Below are 17,835 nucleotides of genomic sequence, written 5' to 3' on the forward strand. Positions count from 1 at the left end.
CACAGCTGGCTCTCCAATTGTCGGTTAGTTGCGGAATATCATTTTTTGTGTATATTTGCCAGATTGGCATGATGTAGCTCTTCATAATGCAAATAATTCAGTTTCTAGCAATCATTAAGTTGGAATATTGATACATATGTAATTCTTTGAAACGGTTTTCTTCTAACATGGAACATATGTCATGACTATGGGTTTTTAAGGGTTTCTTATTTTACTTTCTCATTTGTATGTAATTTGCAAGCATTTGGGTGTAAAATTCTTTGAGGAAGGAGGAGGAGGAAAAAACTTTATTTGCAGAAGAATTCGAGGCACGCAGGCCTCCTGGGTCTCCGCACGACCCCACTCACGATCTAAACGTTCATATTATGTTTATCCATGACGTATGCGGCCCGGCTGACGACGATCTTCTGCCTGGCCGGGTCCGCTGATCGCAGTGAGGTCTCCCAGTCCTCCCAGGTTCGGAGAGGCACCGGCCCGGCGGGGGGAGGAGACGCCGGGCAGGATAAAAGAATGTGGGTAAGAGTGGCCTTGGGGTGGGAGCACAAAGTGCATAGGGGGGATACCGGCTGAAATTTCGAAAGTAGAGCTGGTGTCGGTAGAGTTCGTGTCTGCAGACGACGCCAGATTGACTGTTCTCTGATAGTGAGGGATGGGTGGGGTGACGGATAGATGAGGCGCTCAGCGCGGGAGTTTGCGGTGAACTCAGCAAACGAGTGCATACGATCCTTCGAGAAATCCCCCATGAGGTCCGCCTGTGCCCGGTTTCTAGACCCTCGGGCTAAGGAGTCGGCAGCCTCGTTGCCGGGATTTCCCGAGTGCGCAGGCACCCAGATGAGCTCAATCCGTCGGGGGAGGTGGGAGGTGGGCATGTGCAGCAAGCGGTGCGCCGGAGGATGAACCCGGCCCCTGGCATAATTTAGAATGGCAGTTTTTGAATCACTGAGTATGTAACTGGCATCGGTGTATGCCAGAGCAATAGCTATAGCGGTCTCCTCGGCTTCTTCAGGGGTCGTGCCTGAAGGAAGCTCGATAGTTAAGGGGGAAATGTGGGGGTTGTGGACAACTGCAGTGGCTCCGCTCTCATCGCAGGCGGCATCTACCCAAACGGCATCGGGCTCATTCCCGTACCATTTGTGGAGCGCTGCCGCGCGCGCCTTCCTGCGACCTTGGTCATAGTGGGGGTGCATGTTCCGCGGTAATGGTTTGACATAGATTGAAGTGTAAATTTGGCTAGGGAGTGTTAATAGGGATGAATTGTTTGCAGGAATAGTGATGCCTAGCTTAGTGAGTATATGTCGCCCGGTAGTTGTAGCAGCTAATCTGAGGTATTGTGCTTGTAAATGGGCCTCTCGAAGTTCATGCATGGTATTATGGACTCCAAGTTCGAGTAGTCTCTCGTTACTAGTGCTTTTCGGTAATTTAAGTGGTGCCTTTGTTGCTTGCCGAATTAATGAGTCTATTTGGTGGACCTCACTGCATGATAGTTTGAGGTATGGTGTAGCATAAAGAATTCTGCTGAGGGTATAGGCGTGCACTACTCGAAGTGTGTCCGCCTCTCGAAGCCCATGTGCGCGTCCTGTCAGCCTTTTTATGATTTGTGTGGTGTTTGCAACGGCCTTTTTGAGCCGCTTAATTGTGTCGACGTTCTTTCCATCCTGTTGCAGGTATAGTCCCAGAACGCGGATAGTATGAACCTGTGGTACTTGTCTTCCCTGAATTCGAATTTCTATGGGGCTTTGGTAGGTCCGTCCTTTAGGGGGTATGATTAGTAATTCTGATTTTTCTGGGGAGCACTCTAATCCGATTGTTGCGGTAAGCTTGACTATCGTGTCTGCTGCTGTTTGTAGCGTGTCTTAGATTTCACCGTCTGATCCGTGTGTTGTCCAGAGTGTGATGTCATCGGCGTATATGGTGTGACCGAGGTGAGGGATTTTCTGTAGTTCTGCGGTTAAGGGGATAAGGGTAATGTTGAACAGAAACGGGGAAAGAACGGAGCCTTGCGGCGTCCCCACGTTGGCAAGCGTGTACGGTGAGGTGTGGAGATTGTCGATGTGAAGTGTGGCTGTCCTGTGCTGAAGGAAGGCTCTTATGTAGTTGTAAACCCTAGGACCAGTTTGAATGTTCGTGAGTGCCTGTAGGATTGCTGTGTGTTGTACATTATCAAACGCTTTTTTGAGATCTATTGCTAGTATCGCCTTAGTATGCGTTGGTATATGTGGGTCAAGCACTGCTGACGTTAGCTGGAGCATAGCGTCCTGCGTAGATAGACGGGGCCTGAAACCGAGCATTGAGTGCGGGTGTTGGTCCGTGTCATCCATGTATGCAGTTAGCCGAGCTAGTATAACCTGTTCAAAGAGTTTTCCTAAGTTTGAGGTGAGCGATATTGGGCGCATATTCGCTGGGGAAATTGGCTTATTGGGTTTTGGTATGAGAATTACTTTCCCGTGTGTCCATTCTGCTGGGAGTGTCCCTTCTTCCCAGTGTTTGTTATAGAGGTCCGTTAGTTGCTCCAATGATTTATCATCTAGATTTCTTAGCGCCGCATTTGAAACCTGATCTTCGCCTGGCGTTGTGTTCTTGAGCTTGTGAAGTGCTGCCCGTATTTCTGATGTCGTTATTGCAGCATCTAATATATCATTTGGTCCTCCTGCATAGGAGGGAAGGGATTGTGGTTGACCCGGGGTGGTGTGCATATGCTTTAGAGTAGCTAGTAGGGCATCTGTGTCATCTCTGTGTTGATGGGTTAGTCTAGCTATTATGTTTCGTGTATGTCTTGCTCTGGGTTGGGTCCAGAAGGTGCCGAAGTAGGTGCCATGCACGCTTTGTGGTGAGATTTCCTTTTAGCCCTTCACATATTTGTGTCCAATTCTGCTGAAACAATTGCGCTCCATAGTCTTCAATTTGGGTGGCCAGATCATTAATCTTCTGCTTAAGTTTGCGGTTGGGCTTCTGTGTGGCATACCGTTTATTTAAACTACGGTGGGCCTCAAGTAAATGCGCCATTCTGGCATCTAACGTTGGCACATCTTCGTTTGTATCAATGATCTGCGTATTATTTTCCTGGTCCAGAAGTAGTTGTCGCACCCATTGCCTTAATTCTATGTTGTCTTCAGCAGGGGTGTTTTGTCGTTTTCGAAAATTTTCCCAGTTCACCAAACGATGCTTATATGTATTTGGCGTGCACTGTGGTCCCTCAAGGGTTAGGGCGATGATATAATGATCGCTGCCTAATGTGTGTCTGGTTCGTTCCCATTTCAGGTGCGGGATGTGTCTGCCGAGCGTGAGATCTGGGCTGGTATCCATAATACCAACTGTACCCTGTCTGGTGGGCATTTCAAAATCATTATGTACGGATAGCTGTGACTGCTGTATCTGATTGTACAGAACCTCTCCTCTGCTGTTTGTACGGCTGTATCCCCAATCAGCGTGTGCGCAGTTTAGGTCCCCCGCTATTAATAAAGGTGTTTTCTTGGCTTCCTTTGCTATTGTCCTAATTAGATTCGCGCAACGAGATGCGGGGCTACTAGGAGGGTTGTATATATTGGAGACTATTAATGATTCTTTAGTAACATCATTCGGTATAATTTCTACGGTAATGTGTGCTACCTCGTGTGTATAGTTGTGTATTGTGTGTCTGAGTGTGCGTCTGATGTAGGTTGTAACCACGGGCTTGTCCACGCTAGGTGCATGGTATGCTGTATATCCTGGTATGTTGAGTGCTATACGAGTTTCTTGTAGAAGTATAAGGTCTGGGGGTGACGAGTTGCTAGTAATGAGTTTGACTAGAGGATCCCGCTTTCGCTTAATGCTCCGGCAGTTCCAATGCCAGATTATTAGTGGGTTGTTGTTGCCCTTAAGAATTGGAGGATTAGCTGCCATCATGCTGCACTTGGGGTGCTACGGAGGGGGGTATTGGTGGTTGGATAGAGGGATAGCTTGGTGGGTGGATAGAGGGATGGCTTGGGAAGAGAGAAGTGGGGGATGGTTGGAGAGGGAGTGAGGATGAGCTGCCATCATGCTGCACTTGGGGTGCTACGGAGGGGGGTATTGGTGGTTGGATAGAGGGATGGCTTGGGAAGGAAGAAGTGGGGGATGGTTGGATGGGGAGTGTAGCCAATCTGGCGTCAACTACTCCCCCTCTACCATCGTTTCTACTTTAACAGTTAGATGGTCACAGAATGTGTTTAGCCGCGCCTCTAGCTGGGCCGTTAGGGTTTGGAATCGTTCTTCCATTTTTTGCTGGAAGAGTTCGAATTTTGCTTGAAATTTCGCCTCTAAGCGGGCTTCTAGTTCAGCTAGAGGATCGGTGTCGCTGTTTGACTCTATGCGTTTCTTTTTAGGCGGGGGAGTAGCAGGAGGGGATGGAGTTTGGGTGGTTAGGGGGGTGGTGGGAGGAGGAACATTTGAGTTGGTATCTGGGTGCAATGAAGGAGATAAGGTCGAGGATGAGTGGGAGAGGTGTTGCTGTAGGCGTCTTACCTCCTCCCTGAGCCGGGCCATCTCCTCCGCCTGACTGTCTGGAGTGCGGGCGACCCTTTCTGCCCACGTGATTCCCATGCGCTTCTCGTCAGTTGTGTCGTCTTGACGCGTCCGTCGTGAAGAGCGTTCTCTGGAAGCGCTTCCACTGAGGCGAGGCTGTCCAACGGAATCTCTGTGCCGGAGCCGTGTCACGCGTTGCTTCGCCTTGCACCATCCTGTTCCCGTTAAGTGTTCACCACCGCACAGTATACACTGGGGGATGCAGAGTCCCTCATGGTCCGCTCCATGGTCGACGCCACATCTTGGGCATTTTGATTGCTTCGGATGCGGGCAAACATCGTAGCGATGACCCGGTTGCCGGCAGTTGGTGCAGCCCTCTGGCCTTGAACGGTATGGTGTACACAGGTGTACACCGCCAAAGTAAATTAGTTTCCGGGGAAGTGGGCCTTGTGCGAAAGTCACTAGAATAGACTTAGTGCGTCCCATACGACGAGCGGCTACAATGTCCGCATCTGGGTTTCGTCTTTGGAGATCTTGAACGATTTCTTGGTCTGCTTCGTTCCAAAAGGCATTCGTAATGACGCCTCGGACAGCGTCCGATGCTGGCGCTATGTACGCAGTGACTGCGTACTCCTTGCAGGCGTGCGTTATAATCTTCACCTGCGCCAGTTGAAGTGCGGCCTCTTTGCTTGTTGTGGCCATCGTGCAAGTGTTGTTACTTGGATGGATGCGTAGCTGGACATGATCTCCCAGTGGTGTGTGTTGGCTGCTGCACAAATACTTCGGAGCAGTTGCTGTGGCTGCACTGTGGGGATATATAACCCTCCTTGTGAGTGGAAGATGACCTTGTATGCTTGATGAGGTAGTGGCGCTACTTGTCTGTTGCGGCGTTCAACAATCCTTGTGGCGCGCAACTGCGTTCCGTTGGGTTTGTACGTCGGTCTCCACGCGGACGCTGACGACGACGCGGGTCCCGCGTTGTCTGCTTGGTTGCGTGATGTTTCTTTTTTCTGGTAGGTACTGAGCACGTTAGTCCATTCTGAAGGATTAAAGTCTCCCTCTTTGAGAGTCTGACCCTCAACTTGCACTTGCATTGTGCACGGCGGTACGGTGGCAATCCAAAGCGCTAGGCTCTTTGGATTGCCACCGTACCGCCGTGCACAATGCACCCCAATGCACCTCCGTAGCACCCCAAGAGTCGCTTTCGGACGGTTCTCGATATTTTGGCTGGAGCTAGGGGAACCAAAATTGGTGGGAGTAACCCACTCACCTTCTGCTCGTAGTGGTGCAGTTTCACGTCCGTACCTGGTCCCTTAATTCTGTAGCGGGCAAGGTTTCGCGGAGCCGTGCTGAGGTGCGTCCACTCTTCTTGGCCCCCTAGCGGCCTCCCCCCAATTCTTTGACAGGTTTGATATTATAATCACCTGAACTCATTTCATAACTAAACTTCTCCAGCTTGTTTGCTGGTACATGTTTGCTTTGCTTTCTTTAAAAGGTCTGTCCTTAGAAGCCAACAAAAAACAGCAGACTGTGCAGCTGGCATTTTATTAGTGGCAAGAAATACATGAATCAAGGTACTCTAAGCCAGGAACATCTGAGAGGCAACAAAGTAAATTTTTTTCTGTTCTGCTTTCCATTTCAACCTGGGTAATGCAAGTCAGGCAGTTGCATGGTGCAAAGTTCTCAAGCGAAGCTTCTCATCTATCGAGACAAAAATGCTGTGATGACAGCCTTCTGACGAAAAAAAATATAGACTGTGTGGAATGCAAAGTTTAACATTGAGGTGAAGAAGTCAGTAACAATTAATGAATGCACTTAAAAACTGTTATAGTTCAAGACCAAGCACGTCTTGCAATGTGTGCATACTGTACGCATAAAAGATAATTCCACAACCACAATGTGTGATTTTCACCATTCACGTTAACAGGTAACAGGCAAGTATAATATTGATGTACCTGAGGCAAGTGGGTGTAGCAAGAAATTAGGCACTAGTCCAGAGCACAGAAGGGCTCACTTCCTTTCAAAGTTGCAAATTGGTTTTATGAAAATGCAAAACATTTTCTAACCACATCCTCCAAACAGTTGTTCACGTCATTTTATTACAGTACATTTCAAATCTATGCTCATCTTACAGCATTATGCTGCTGACCAATTATTTTATGCTTTTTGATAAATGCAGTATCCCACAGCCATATTGGTTTCCAAACCCAATTCAGGCACAAAACAATGAGGCATGGCATGACATAGTAAGGTATGTGGACTTCATTTCATAAGTTGCCTGGGCTATGCACAATGCCATAATGGAGGACTACAGTCTAGTTTCCATCACCTGAGATCCTTTAACAATGAGGTGATCAGCAAACGTATAGCATGCTACCTTCTGAAATGCTGTCATCAAATCTCTTTTCTCCTCCCTGCTGATGTCATGTGATGAGTGAAGCGCCACTCTGCCTGGGCCACGTGGAAGTGGCAGAGGAGTTGCTTCCCCTCAGGCCATGTTGCTCGTGGCAGCTTTCTCTGCTGCCGAATTATCCGTCATGAATGCTTCGGGAGCCTCCCAAATATGAGTAATATTTTGTATCTTAGTTGCAGTAAACAGAAACACTTAATATAATAGTACAAGATGTGCACATTGCTATCTGTTAAAAGCTTTTGGGTAGCAAAGCCAGAGAGACAAAGGTCACAAAGAAGAAGCAGACTATACTATTGAGGAGGCATTTTCCCCACATGGTTTCATTAGACCACATGCTCAAAAATATGCCCACACTGATACTAGAAAATCACAGTTTCTTATCTAGAGAGCTCATCTGTTAATAATGGAAGTTAAAGGGACAGTCTGCTGTCATAAATTACTATAAAATATTAGCTTATTCTGGTAGATCTGGCCACTTGATGGCAGTAACGAGGGCAGAAATTGCAGATTAAACCCAAATTTATCTTTTAATTCATTGAGAAAGTAAGGTTTGAGCAAATGACGGCAGGTGCCTTGTCCTCTCTTTGCCACTTACATGGCCGCTGCCTGCAGCGGATGAAGTGACTGTACATTTCATAACTGTGCCAAAGCATCATAAATAAAGCTATTTTTGTTCATATCAACTTAAGACAGCCTGCGTTTCTCTCAGTAAAGTGCAGCAACTATCATTTAGTTTTGATTGATCCACTTTTAATAAAATTCTTTTAAAGAGAAAGTGCTAAATCCACATCATCGCTATAACTGCCGCAGCACTTGTTTTCTTCTGGTACTTTCAGTTCATAAAAAGTACCAGTTATATTTAGTTCATATCTGCCTACTTTAATTAAACCTATTTTATTTCTCTCATATAAAAAGTACCAGTTATATTTAGTTCATATCTGCCTACTTTAATTAAACCTATTTTATTTCTCTCATTTATATGTTTAGAAAGTCTGCATTTTGGTTAATGTCATCCTCAAGATTACCATGGCAAGCCACATAAAAGGCGTGACAGTTGCTTTCTCCTATGAGTTTCAGAATACTATGCTAACTATATGTCATGTACCCAAAGAAAGGGTTTACAGACACTGTCTGCCAATGAGAAAACGAGACTATCATACTGAAAAATTGTGTTCTAAGTGGCTGAGCTGGGTTCCTCTGTGCTGCAGCCAAATATTTGTCAATTTGGAAAATGAGCTTTTAGCTGATGCAAGAAAATAATTGAAAAAAAAAACAGAAGACTGCCTTTTTAAGTCATGTATACAGTAATATGGTGTTGTGATGTCAATATGCCAATGGATAAAGGATAAAATATAAGGTATGTTGCTCGCACTTGTAACACCACTGCCTGTCACCTTGATTACAAAGCATACAGCTATTACCGATGTGTGCTGTGGCACAATTGACTGAACTGGGCTTTCAGTGATGTGATCAAGCAGGGTTTGAAGCCATGCAACAGCAAAAGAAATAGAAAAAATATGCATGCTTTTACCTTCTCCTAGTAAGCCATTTGAAGCCTTGAAGTCAGTAAGAAAAAAAGCTTGCAACAGGACTAATGATCATTACATGTAATCTACAATTTGCTAATGATATTGCCTTGCTAAGTAACTCAGGGGATGAATTGCAAAGAACGATTGATGACCTAGACAGGAAAAGCAGAAAGGTAGGCCTAAAAATTAATATGCAGAAGGCTAGGGTTATGTTCAACAGTCTAGGGAAGGAACAGAAATTTACTATAGGTAGCGAAGCACTGGAAGTGGTTGGGAAGTATGTCCACTTAGGACAGGTAGTAACCACAGATCCGGACCATGAAAGGGAAATTGCCAGAAGAACAAGATTGGGATGAAGCGCATTTGGCAAGTACTCGCAGATTATGACTACCAGCTTACCGATATCACTAAAGAGGAAAGTGTATAACAGTTACGTCTTACCTGTGCTCACCTATGGGGCTGAAAAGTGGAGGCTAACAAAAAGGGTTCTACTTAAGTTCAGGGCAACGCGGAGGGCTCTAGAATGAAAAGTGGCGGGCTTAATGTTCAGAAATAGGAAGCGTGTTGAGTAGGTCAGAAAAATATCTCGAGTTAATGACATTCTAGTGGAGAACAGGAAGAAGAAATGGGCATGGCTAGGGCATGTATTGCATAGAGAGGACTACCGATGGTCGCTGAGAGTAACAAACTGGATTCCAAGGGAAGGAAAGCGTAGCAGGGGACGGTAGAAAATTAGGTGGGCAGATAAGGTTAAGAGGTTTGCAGGTGTCAAGTGGATGCAGCTAGCACAGAACTGGGTTAGTTGGAGGAATATGGGAGAGGCCTTCACCCTTCAGTGGGTATAGTCTGGCTAATGATCACAATATGTAGAAATAATTTTTATAGCCTTTGCATATTACCTCATAAATTTAAATGGAAATTAATGCTGTGATTTTTATTACAGTGTATGGGAAGTATTATTTAAAAACTGCAGTGGTGAAAATTTGTAAGTTCATTTGTGTATGCAACAGGTCAGATTAAAATTGCAGAATGTTTCATTTTGTTCTCCCCCTTTCCAACAGAGCAGGAGAGAGGCAAGATCAGTACACAATTGTGCACTTAACTGTAATTATGACTTGGTCCGTTATGAACATTATGTACAATAGTGCTTACATGAGCACCACCGAAGTATGTCGGGTAGATCTGCTTGAGCAGACCAAAAGCAGCTTTGTAGCTCTTGGTGCTTTGAGACTCATCACATGAGGCTGTGCTATCGATGAATATGATCTCCTTGGCAAAAGTCAGTCCTTGCGTCCTCTTCATTATTTGAGTGGCTGTGAGAGCTGCACAGCTGGTACCATCCTCTTACTTTGTGATCCTCACATCAATCCCTGTGAAAGATGACACGTGCTTTTAACCTTGTACTATTGAGTGTGTCAATGCTTCATATGACTTAACCGGAACATTATTTTCGTACAAAACAATCGAGACTATTCTTTAGATCCAAGCAGGGAGGTAGAAAAAGCAAAATGCAATGAGGAGGCAAACATTAATTAAAAAGATGAAAATTGCAGAATATGACAAATGCATTTTCTAAAATGTGTTAAAATTTGTTGGCAATGTCATTAATACCATTTATAGAGGTAGAGCTTTCCACTCGGAAAGTGAATTGTTCTTAGAAAGTAAAACTTCAGAACATTATTATGCATGAAGTGTGGTGTTAACCTGTGATTATGATGATAATTTTTGAATTTTTCTAAACCTTTAGATAGGTATATATAGAGGCCAAGAGAGATGCCTTGTATGGCATGATTTCATTGTGGAGAAAGGGTAAGGCCGACAGTCACTGAAATGAAGGAAAACCTCAGGGTGAATATTTATATCATCTCCTAATTTGTGGTGTTGATCAATGGGAAATTAGTAGTGCAATTATTTCTTTTGCCTGAAAGATAATTGATTAGACAGTAGAAATGTGTTCACAAATGGCTATATGGGGAATGCAGCAATTGTGCGAGAACTGCCTGTGCTTCTCTGATATCAGGAGCAGCAAGACCCTCTTTGGCTCCACCCTTGTTGTGTAGCAGATGGCCTCTGTTAGGTTATTTACTTATTTTTGATGAAATAATGTGGTGGCTGCATTAAATTAACACATGAAAATAGAATGAAGCGAATATACTATATTTTGTATACATTTCAAGTGTAATAATAGGTGGTAATGAGAAATTTTATTTCTGATTCTCGAACTTTCACGAAAGTTGTAGTAAATACAGCACGAAAAGAAAATTACATAAATATTCTGAGACACAAAACATTCTGGTATACTACATGACACACCTGCTAGCTTCAATCCTGAGTGTAAGAAAGACTCTAGCCTACCAGAAAGCATTTGCTATCTGGATTTGCATAACACTAGGACCCATTACTACAGCAACAACCAGATAGGCAGGGAGATTTTTGAAGCTTACTACATTGCTAAGAACCCGGTCACGTGTAGCAAAACTGTCTTTTGCATTGCAAGAAAATGAGATAGCCTTCATTGATAAGTGCCTTTCATTGCAGTGTAATCCTTGATGTTTTGTTTTTGGTTCCGCACATTTCACCGTATATACTTTTTAATAAATCTTAGTTGTTAGACAGTGCCCGTGTTGTGCTCTCCTTTCTTGGTCCTTTGTCTCTTTTGCACTTTTCCACAATGTGAACTACTTTTAACTCACCCAATACAGGGTACTGTTTATCATGGCTTTCCAACATAACTTTTAAAATCAATTTTTAATGGTGCACCCTTGCTGAGCAGATATGCATACATAATTGAGGGCTTTGTTGAGCTGTGCATGTAACAAGTCAGCAGTCTCTGCAATCATGGAAAACTTGCAGAGGAATTTTTTTTATTTTAATAGTGTGGTTGATTGAATTGGGAAGTTTTTCATGAATGATATTTTAGATGTCAGGTCAATAAACAGGACACAGAAGAAGATGAAATAATTACTGTTCATGCTATCCAGGAGTTAGGTTTGACTGCTGGCAAGCAGTTATCAAGCTAATGACTGCAAACACCTTTTAATAGGCCATTGTACACTTTCTTTTATGCCTTGTTTGCACCGTATCATTCTTATGGTGCATTCACCTTTTTTTTCAGCTTCATACCACGAGATTTTGCTTTTCACTTACTAGCACCTTATCCAGCAAGTAACATGCCAATCATATGGTGTCTATGAGGCTGTGAGAAATTCATGGTTTTGAATCTTAGCCATTCAATCTTTTTTCTGGGGTATTTTATGTGATGCAGTACGAACACAGACATATCACTTTATATGTATTTTGCTCCTGCCAACTTAACATGTTATACCCACTACCAACTATCACCAGCTAGATGCATGCTCATGGCAAGTTTAAGACATGAACATAATCACTGTAGCTTGTAACGCTAAAACATTAAATACTACATGCAGCCAGTGGGATTTGTCTACATTCTATTGCTATGTTAGCGGCTCCTGTGGTAGGCACAATGTTCACGAGACAGAGGACTGACTGTTTGGCCTGCAAATCTCAATGTTTCAGGTATTTAAAAGGGGAGACTTGCACGGACATTGCTCTGAAACTTAATGGTTTCAGAGCAAGGAAAACTCTAGAAGGGAAAGGAAAACTGTAATGCAACGTCTGATGTTGGCCTTTCCAGGCTGCAACAGCATTATGGATTTATATCCTGAGGCAATAAAATTGCAAAAACTTGTCCATCACATAGTACTGTTGAGCATATTGCAACTTACCGTTCTGAAGATTGACTAAGCTGGCTGAAAAGGCACCAGCCTAAGTATTCTGTGGTACTGCTAAAGTGTTCCTTCCGCCAGACCCGGTACCAGTTGTAGACTGTGTTGGCACTTGGGTTTACAGCACCACTAGCCAGTTTTTCCAGCCCATCATCCTCTACTTCAAGCTTTTGTTGGTGCAGTGCTATGGCCTGCTGTGGCCATCATTGAAGTAGGAATGGAATGCGGCCCCAGTGTCAGGCGTGCTCTGCAGCAGCCGCAGGCCATCGGCGCAGTCGGTGGCATGATTATGGTCATCCCTGACCCTGATGACAGCAGGCAGCAGCACAGCTCGCTTCAAGAAGACATCCCTCTTCTTTGTGACCTTCGTGATTTACGAAGGCTGGGCAGTTTGTAGAGTTCCGGCCAGCAGTTTTGTTGCGACTGCTATGGTGGCATTTCCACCTTTTGTGGAATACAATTCTAGGAAAAAAATGGGAGGCTATAAGAATGGCTTAAAAATAATCACAAGCAAAAGCCATGGGAATTATGGTTTGACATGCTTTAGCAAGATTGTAGAGGGGGTTTGCATTAGGGGGATGCTCAAGCTTAACCTTAAGAGGTGAAAAGCAAACCCTTAATTGCCTGCGAAGTTGTCAGCGAATTAACATGCATTACACCAGTGTTGAGTGCTTTATGGTATGGTTAAAAATATAACAGCTGTCTATAGGCTACCATTAGGATACAAGTCTCAATTTTTTTCTTGAATTCATGGAAACTTTGCTATCAGGCCTCCATTCAATGCAAGGAGCCTTCTTACGTATAGGTGATGTGAATATCAATATGCTTGGTGAAGATTCATCTTCTGATTACCTAGAAACCATACTTCACACTTTCACTTGTTCAAATATAATTTCCTTGCCTACCCATGTTACCGATACGAGTGCCACACTTCTAGATATCTGCATTACCAATTGTACTTTGTGACCAGTGCTTATCAGGTGGGCTTTCCCTTGATATCAGTGACCACATCTCAGTTTTTACATGTTTGCCGACAGCGATTGTCAAACAAAGTCACTTTAACCTCTACTTATCGGGACATCAGCTCTGCTTCACTCAAGAAATGTCACACCACAATAGAAAATATTCATTGAGAAAGTATCTATGACAAATGCGATCCTAGTCACGCATACCATCTTTTCCTCAGCACATTTAAGGTCTGCTATGAGAAACATTTTTCCTTGGTGCACAACCGAAGGAAAAAAATATGCAAGCCTTGGATTACGACCACCCTGCATAAGAGAATAAAAGTAAAAACAATGTACCATTCTTTCCTCCGATCACGTGATACTATTCTACTAAAACAATTCAAGGCATTTTGTAATAAATTAAATGCTGATTTAAGGAGGGCAAAAATATACTGCTATCAGTGTCTGTTTGCTGAAATATACAACCCAAGAAAGCTATGGCAAAAAATCAATCATTTATCCAATAACCTTAAAGCTACATGTCCTCTCAATATTGCAGCTTTTGCTGATGGGAAGACTGATATAGAGGCATTGGACACAATAAATGATTTCTTTGCTAACGTTGGCGAATACATTTCTCCAAACAGTGACTGTGCTAATTCGTTTTCAAGACTGTGCCCAAGGCTTGAGAATTCAGTTATACTCTCCCCAGTTACTTACCAAGAAGTCATCAGCTTCATAGCCAGAATTGGAAAGAATGTCGCAGCTGGACTAGGTGGCCTGAGCAGTGTTTCTATTAAACATGTAGCACCTATTATATCCAGACCAATGGCATTTATAATAAATCAAATGATTAAAACTGGTGTATTTTCTTCTGACCTTAAACAAGCACGTATAACCCCGGTCCACAAATGTGGAAGTGTTATTGATATACAAACTATCACCCAATATTCATTTTGCCCATATTTTCTAAGGTTTTTGAGAATGTTATCAATGCTCAACTTACAAGTTCCTTTACTAAATAACATGCTATGTGTGATTCGCAGTACGGCTTCCAAAAAGGAAAATCAGTTGAAATGGCCTTATTACAAATCAAAGATGAAGTACTTAAAAATATGGGTAGCAAACAATTCACTGTAGGCTTATTCATTGACTTCAGGAAAAAGCATTTGACTGTGTAAACCATAATATATTACTCTCAAGGTTGCAAGATTATGGCATATGTGGTGTTGCTCTTGGTCTTATCACAAGTTACCTCAGACAGAAAACAGTGTAAAAGTTGGTGACCTGACATCTTCGATTAAAACAGTAAAATATAGTGTACCTCAGGGATCAATCCTAGGACCTTTGCTGTTCATTCTGTATATTAATGACATGCAATTTGCCTCTCACCGAAACTGGTCATGTACGCTGATGACAGAAATATTTTTTTCTCCGCACAAATCGTAACTGAATTGAACACTGTCATAATAGTTATTTGATCAAACTTGAACAGTGGTTGCATAAAAACAGATTAACCTTGAATGTTAAAAATACTAAATGTATTTTCAAGCCTCATAACAAAGCCTGTGACACTGAGCTAGTCCTAAACTTTCAAGGTACAGCATTGCAGCATGCTACTTTGAAAAATTTTTAGACATCTGGTTTGAAGAAGCCATGTCATGGAACACGCATGCTAGCAAGCTGGCGATAGAATTAAGCAAAACAGTTGGCTGTCTCCATAAGCTGAGAGGATTACTTCTAGTAAGGCTCAAAAAAGCAATATGTTTTGCTAATCTCTACTCTCGTCTTTCATATTGCATTTTAGTTTGGGGAGCTACAACCATCCATAACTATAATAAACTAGAGCGGCTACAAAAAGGCTGCTACAAATTCTTGACAAGCCCCGCCGGGGTGGTGCAGTGGTAAGACACCCGACTACTGTCCGGAGTTCCCGGGTTCGAACCCGACCTCGGCGGCTGCGTTTCGATGGAGGCGAAACAAATTGGCGTCCGTGTGCTGTCGATGTCAGCGCACGTTAAAGAACCCCAGGTAGTCGAAATTTCCGGAGTCCTCCACTACCGCGTCTCTCATAGCCTGAGTCGCTTTGGGACGTTAAACCCCACAAACCAACCTTTTATGGAAACCCTAGACAGCTATCTACTGATCCCTTGTTGACTAAACATCATATGCTTAAAGCAACTAAATTATATGATTACAAACTGTCTCTCTATATGCATAAACATACCCTCCTAAATGATACACACCGTCCATTGCATGCTCACAGCTTACGTAGGGAACTAAAAACAGTGCCACATAAACGAAAAAAAAATTATGGCCTGGCCACTCTTGACTACCTCATACCATCACTTTATAATGAACCTAAAGCCCACATGACTTTACTGCCCCACTGAACACATTTAGACACGAATTAACAAATTTTACGATGAGGCAATAAATATTACTGCGATGTTCATATTCATTTCTGATATCTGATGTGTGTATAATTCTTTAGGAAGTGTAAGCGCTGCTTTCGCTCTCATGTTCATATCGATTTTTGATTGCACTGTGAAATCCACTGCGAGATACTGCCTGTAGGCCCCCAGGGTTCAGTAAAGCTGTCTGGGATAGCTTTTTCCCTGGGGGACCCCCGACTTGCAGGTTGGAAATAAATTGGAAAGTATAACGTCCCACCACCTTTCATTATGGTTTTTATATATTTTTACTTTAAGTGTGTTTTGGGGAAAAGTAAGGTGCAGGTTTTTGGTAGACATCTGCACCAGGTCGTACTGCCGTTTCATTCTTCAGTTGTTAAGAATAAGTGGTTTACGGGAAAGGAAAGGTGCAGTATCTGTCTTTTTCCTGTGGACAACTAAAATAAAGATTAGTTTTTTGGGTAAGGAAAGCGCGGCATCTCCACTCAAGGTCATTTGGATAATGCCAGATGAATTCGAAGTTGCACCCCAAGCAGTAGAGCTTACAATCTAAAAACATAAATTTACATTTCAGCATAAATAAACAGACTTGTTTCAATTTATATATTAGAAAAATGATAAATTGAAATTACACTATGCTCATTTAATCTTCATCTAAGAAGCCACATTAACTAGTGCATTATGATGGTGGGCCGTCAAAAAATTAAATGCACAGATACTATCACACAAATTGAAGCAACCAGAAACTTTCAGTTCAGTAAAGAGAGCATTGGGTGTAAGCGAAATTAGTTAATGAAGAGAAAACTACAAGGAACAAGCACATGCCACGCCATGTAGTAAAATACCTTTTAGGATCGGCCACTTCCCAGTCGACTACCCATGACTTACTCGTAGCATTGCTGTAGCTGCTTAGCCATTCGTGCACGTCCCCATCAATGTTGAGGGCAACACGAAAGCATTTGACGTTTGCGACGCTGTTGTCGTCGAACTCTCATGTGAATGGCAAACAAGCCGCCGTACAGAGAGCACATGCAAGGCCTGAAGAATGCTGTACTTCTTTGTCAAGAGTTCACGTATAGACAGCACAAGGCCCGAAGAATGCTGGTACTTCTTTCGCAGGAGCTCAGGTGCACAGCACAAGGCCCGAGGAATGCTGGTACTTCTTTGGCAGGAGTTCAGGTGCACAGCACAAGGCCCGAAGAATGCTGATACTTCTTTCGCAGGAGTGTCGCCTTGTGCTGCAGTGCACTATGACAATGAAGCCGGTAATCCAGGCAAAAAGTTCAGCAGAAGCCCAGAGTGCGTGTAAAGCGCTACAAGAACGAAAAATTCAGCACCAGCCCGAAGCTCGCACATGCGACGTTACCTGGCAGGTAGGCAGTGAAGCGCACAAACAAGCCAAGAGCGTGCGTACGGCACTACACGAACGAAAAATTCAGCAGCAGCCCGAAGCGCGCACAAGGTAGGCAGTGAAACGCACAAACGACGTTACCAGGCAAAAAATGTTCAGCAGCAGGACGTCCAAAAGCGCGGCGACAAAAGGCGCGCGCAGCACCCAACAGGCAAGAGGTGCGGGGAGTGATAGCCGCTGGCTGGAACAGCCCGTTTTCTTCGTCTCTTCTGTCGTTTGTTTCTCGCGGAGCCACCATCCCGAGCAAACCAAGTTACGCCAGCACCCCGGAGTGTCTGGACTTTGCACCATCGCTCCTATCGCATGGAGTTCATTGGTGCGTGTTCAAGTGTGGGATTGCAGCTGGAAGGAACGCATGACAAGAACACATAGCAGGAATTCGCGAACTGATCTCGCACACGCTTGATTTTCACCATGAGCCAGCCCAGTAAAAAAAATCAATGGGTCCAGTTGGGAAGACCAGTCAGATTGAATTGATTCTGCCAATCCAAATGGTTCGTCCAATGGGTCCTGTCCAACCCAACTGGTTTCTTCAGGGCCAATTGGGACGCCTAGTTGGTTTCGTGACTCCCAATTGGGAATGAAGAAACCAATTGGGTGTCCCAATTGGGACTGAAGAAACCAATTGGGCGTCCCAGTTGGGCATCACAGTGAAAAATTTAAGTTCTTATAAACAGTATATGCTGCTTAATCTTAATTGATTATATCGTGTTTACTGTAAGTGCAGGCATAATTAAATAAGTTAACTCTGAATAACAAAAATGCTTCACTGGTTCCAGCTAGCAGCACTGTTCAAAGAATTGGGTATATAAGTCTTGAACCTGTGGATATATACATTGAATCTGTTTTAGTTCTGTGTGTGTATGCTTGCTTGTCTCATACGATTTCTGCAAAAA

At 43.7% G+C, this 17,835-nt stretch overlaps 1 long non-coding RNA gene across 1 annotated transcript; it reads left to right on the forward strand.

The window, feature by feature from the left end:
* The first annotated feature begins 275 nt into the window (after positions 1–275).
* LOC146194646 (uncharacterized) lies at positions 276–3,474 on the forward strand. Its single transcript, XR_014705462.1, has 2 exons — positions 276–516; positions 3,259–3,474. It is a non-coding gene; the product is annotated as an uncharacterized LOC146194646 (long non-coding RNA).
* Positions 3,475–17,835: the final 14,361 nt, after the last annotated feature.

The sequence above is a fragment of the Amblyomma maculatum genome, chromosome 3, assembly GCF_055883805.1.
Source record: "Amblyomma maculatum isolate TAMU_Amacu chromosome 3, ASM5588380v1, whole genome shotgun sequence".
NCBI classification, from domain to species: Eukaryota; Metazoa; Arthropoda; class Arachnida; order Ixodida; family Ixodidae; genus Amblyomma; species Amblyomma maculatum.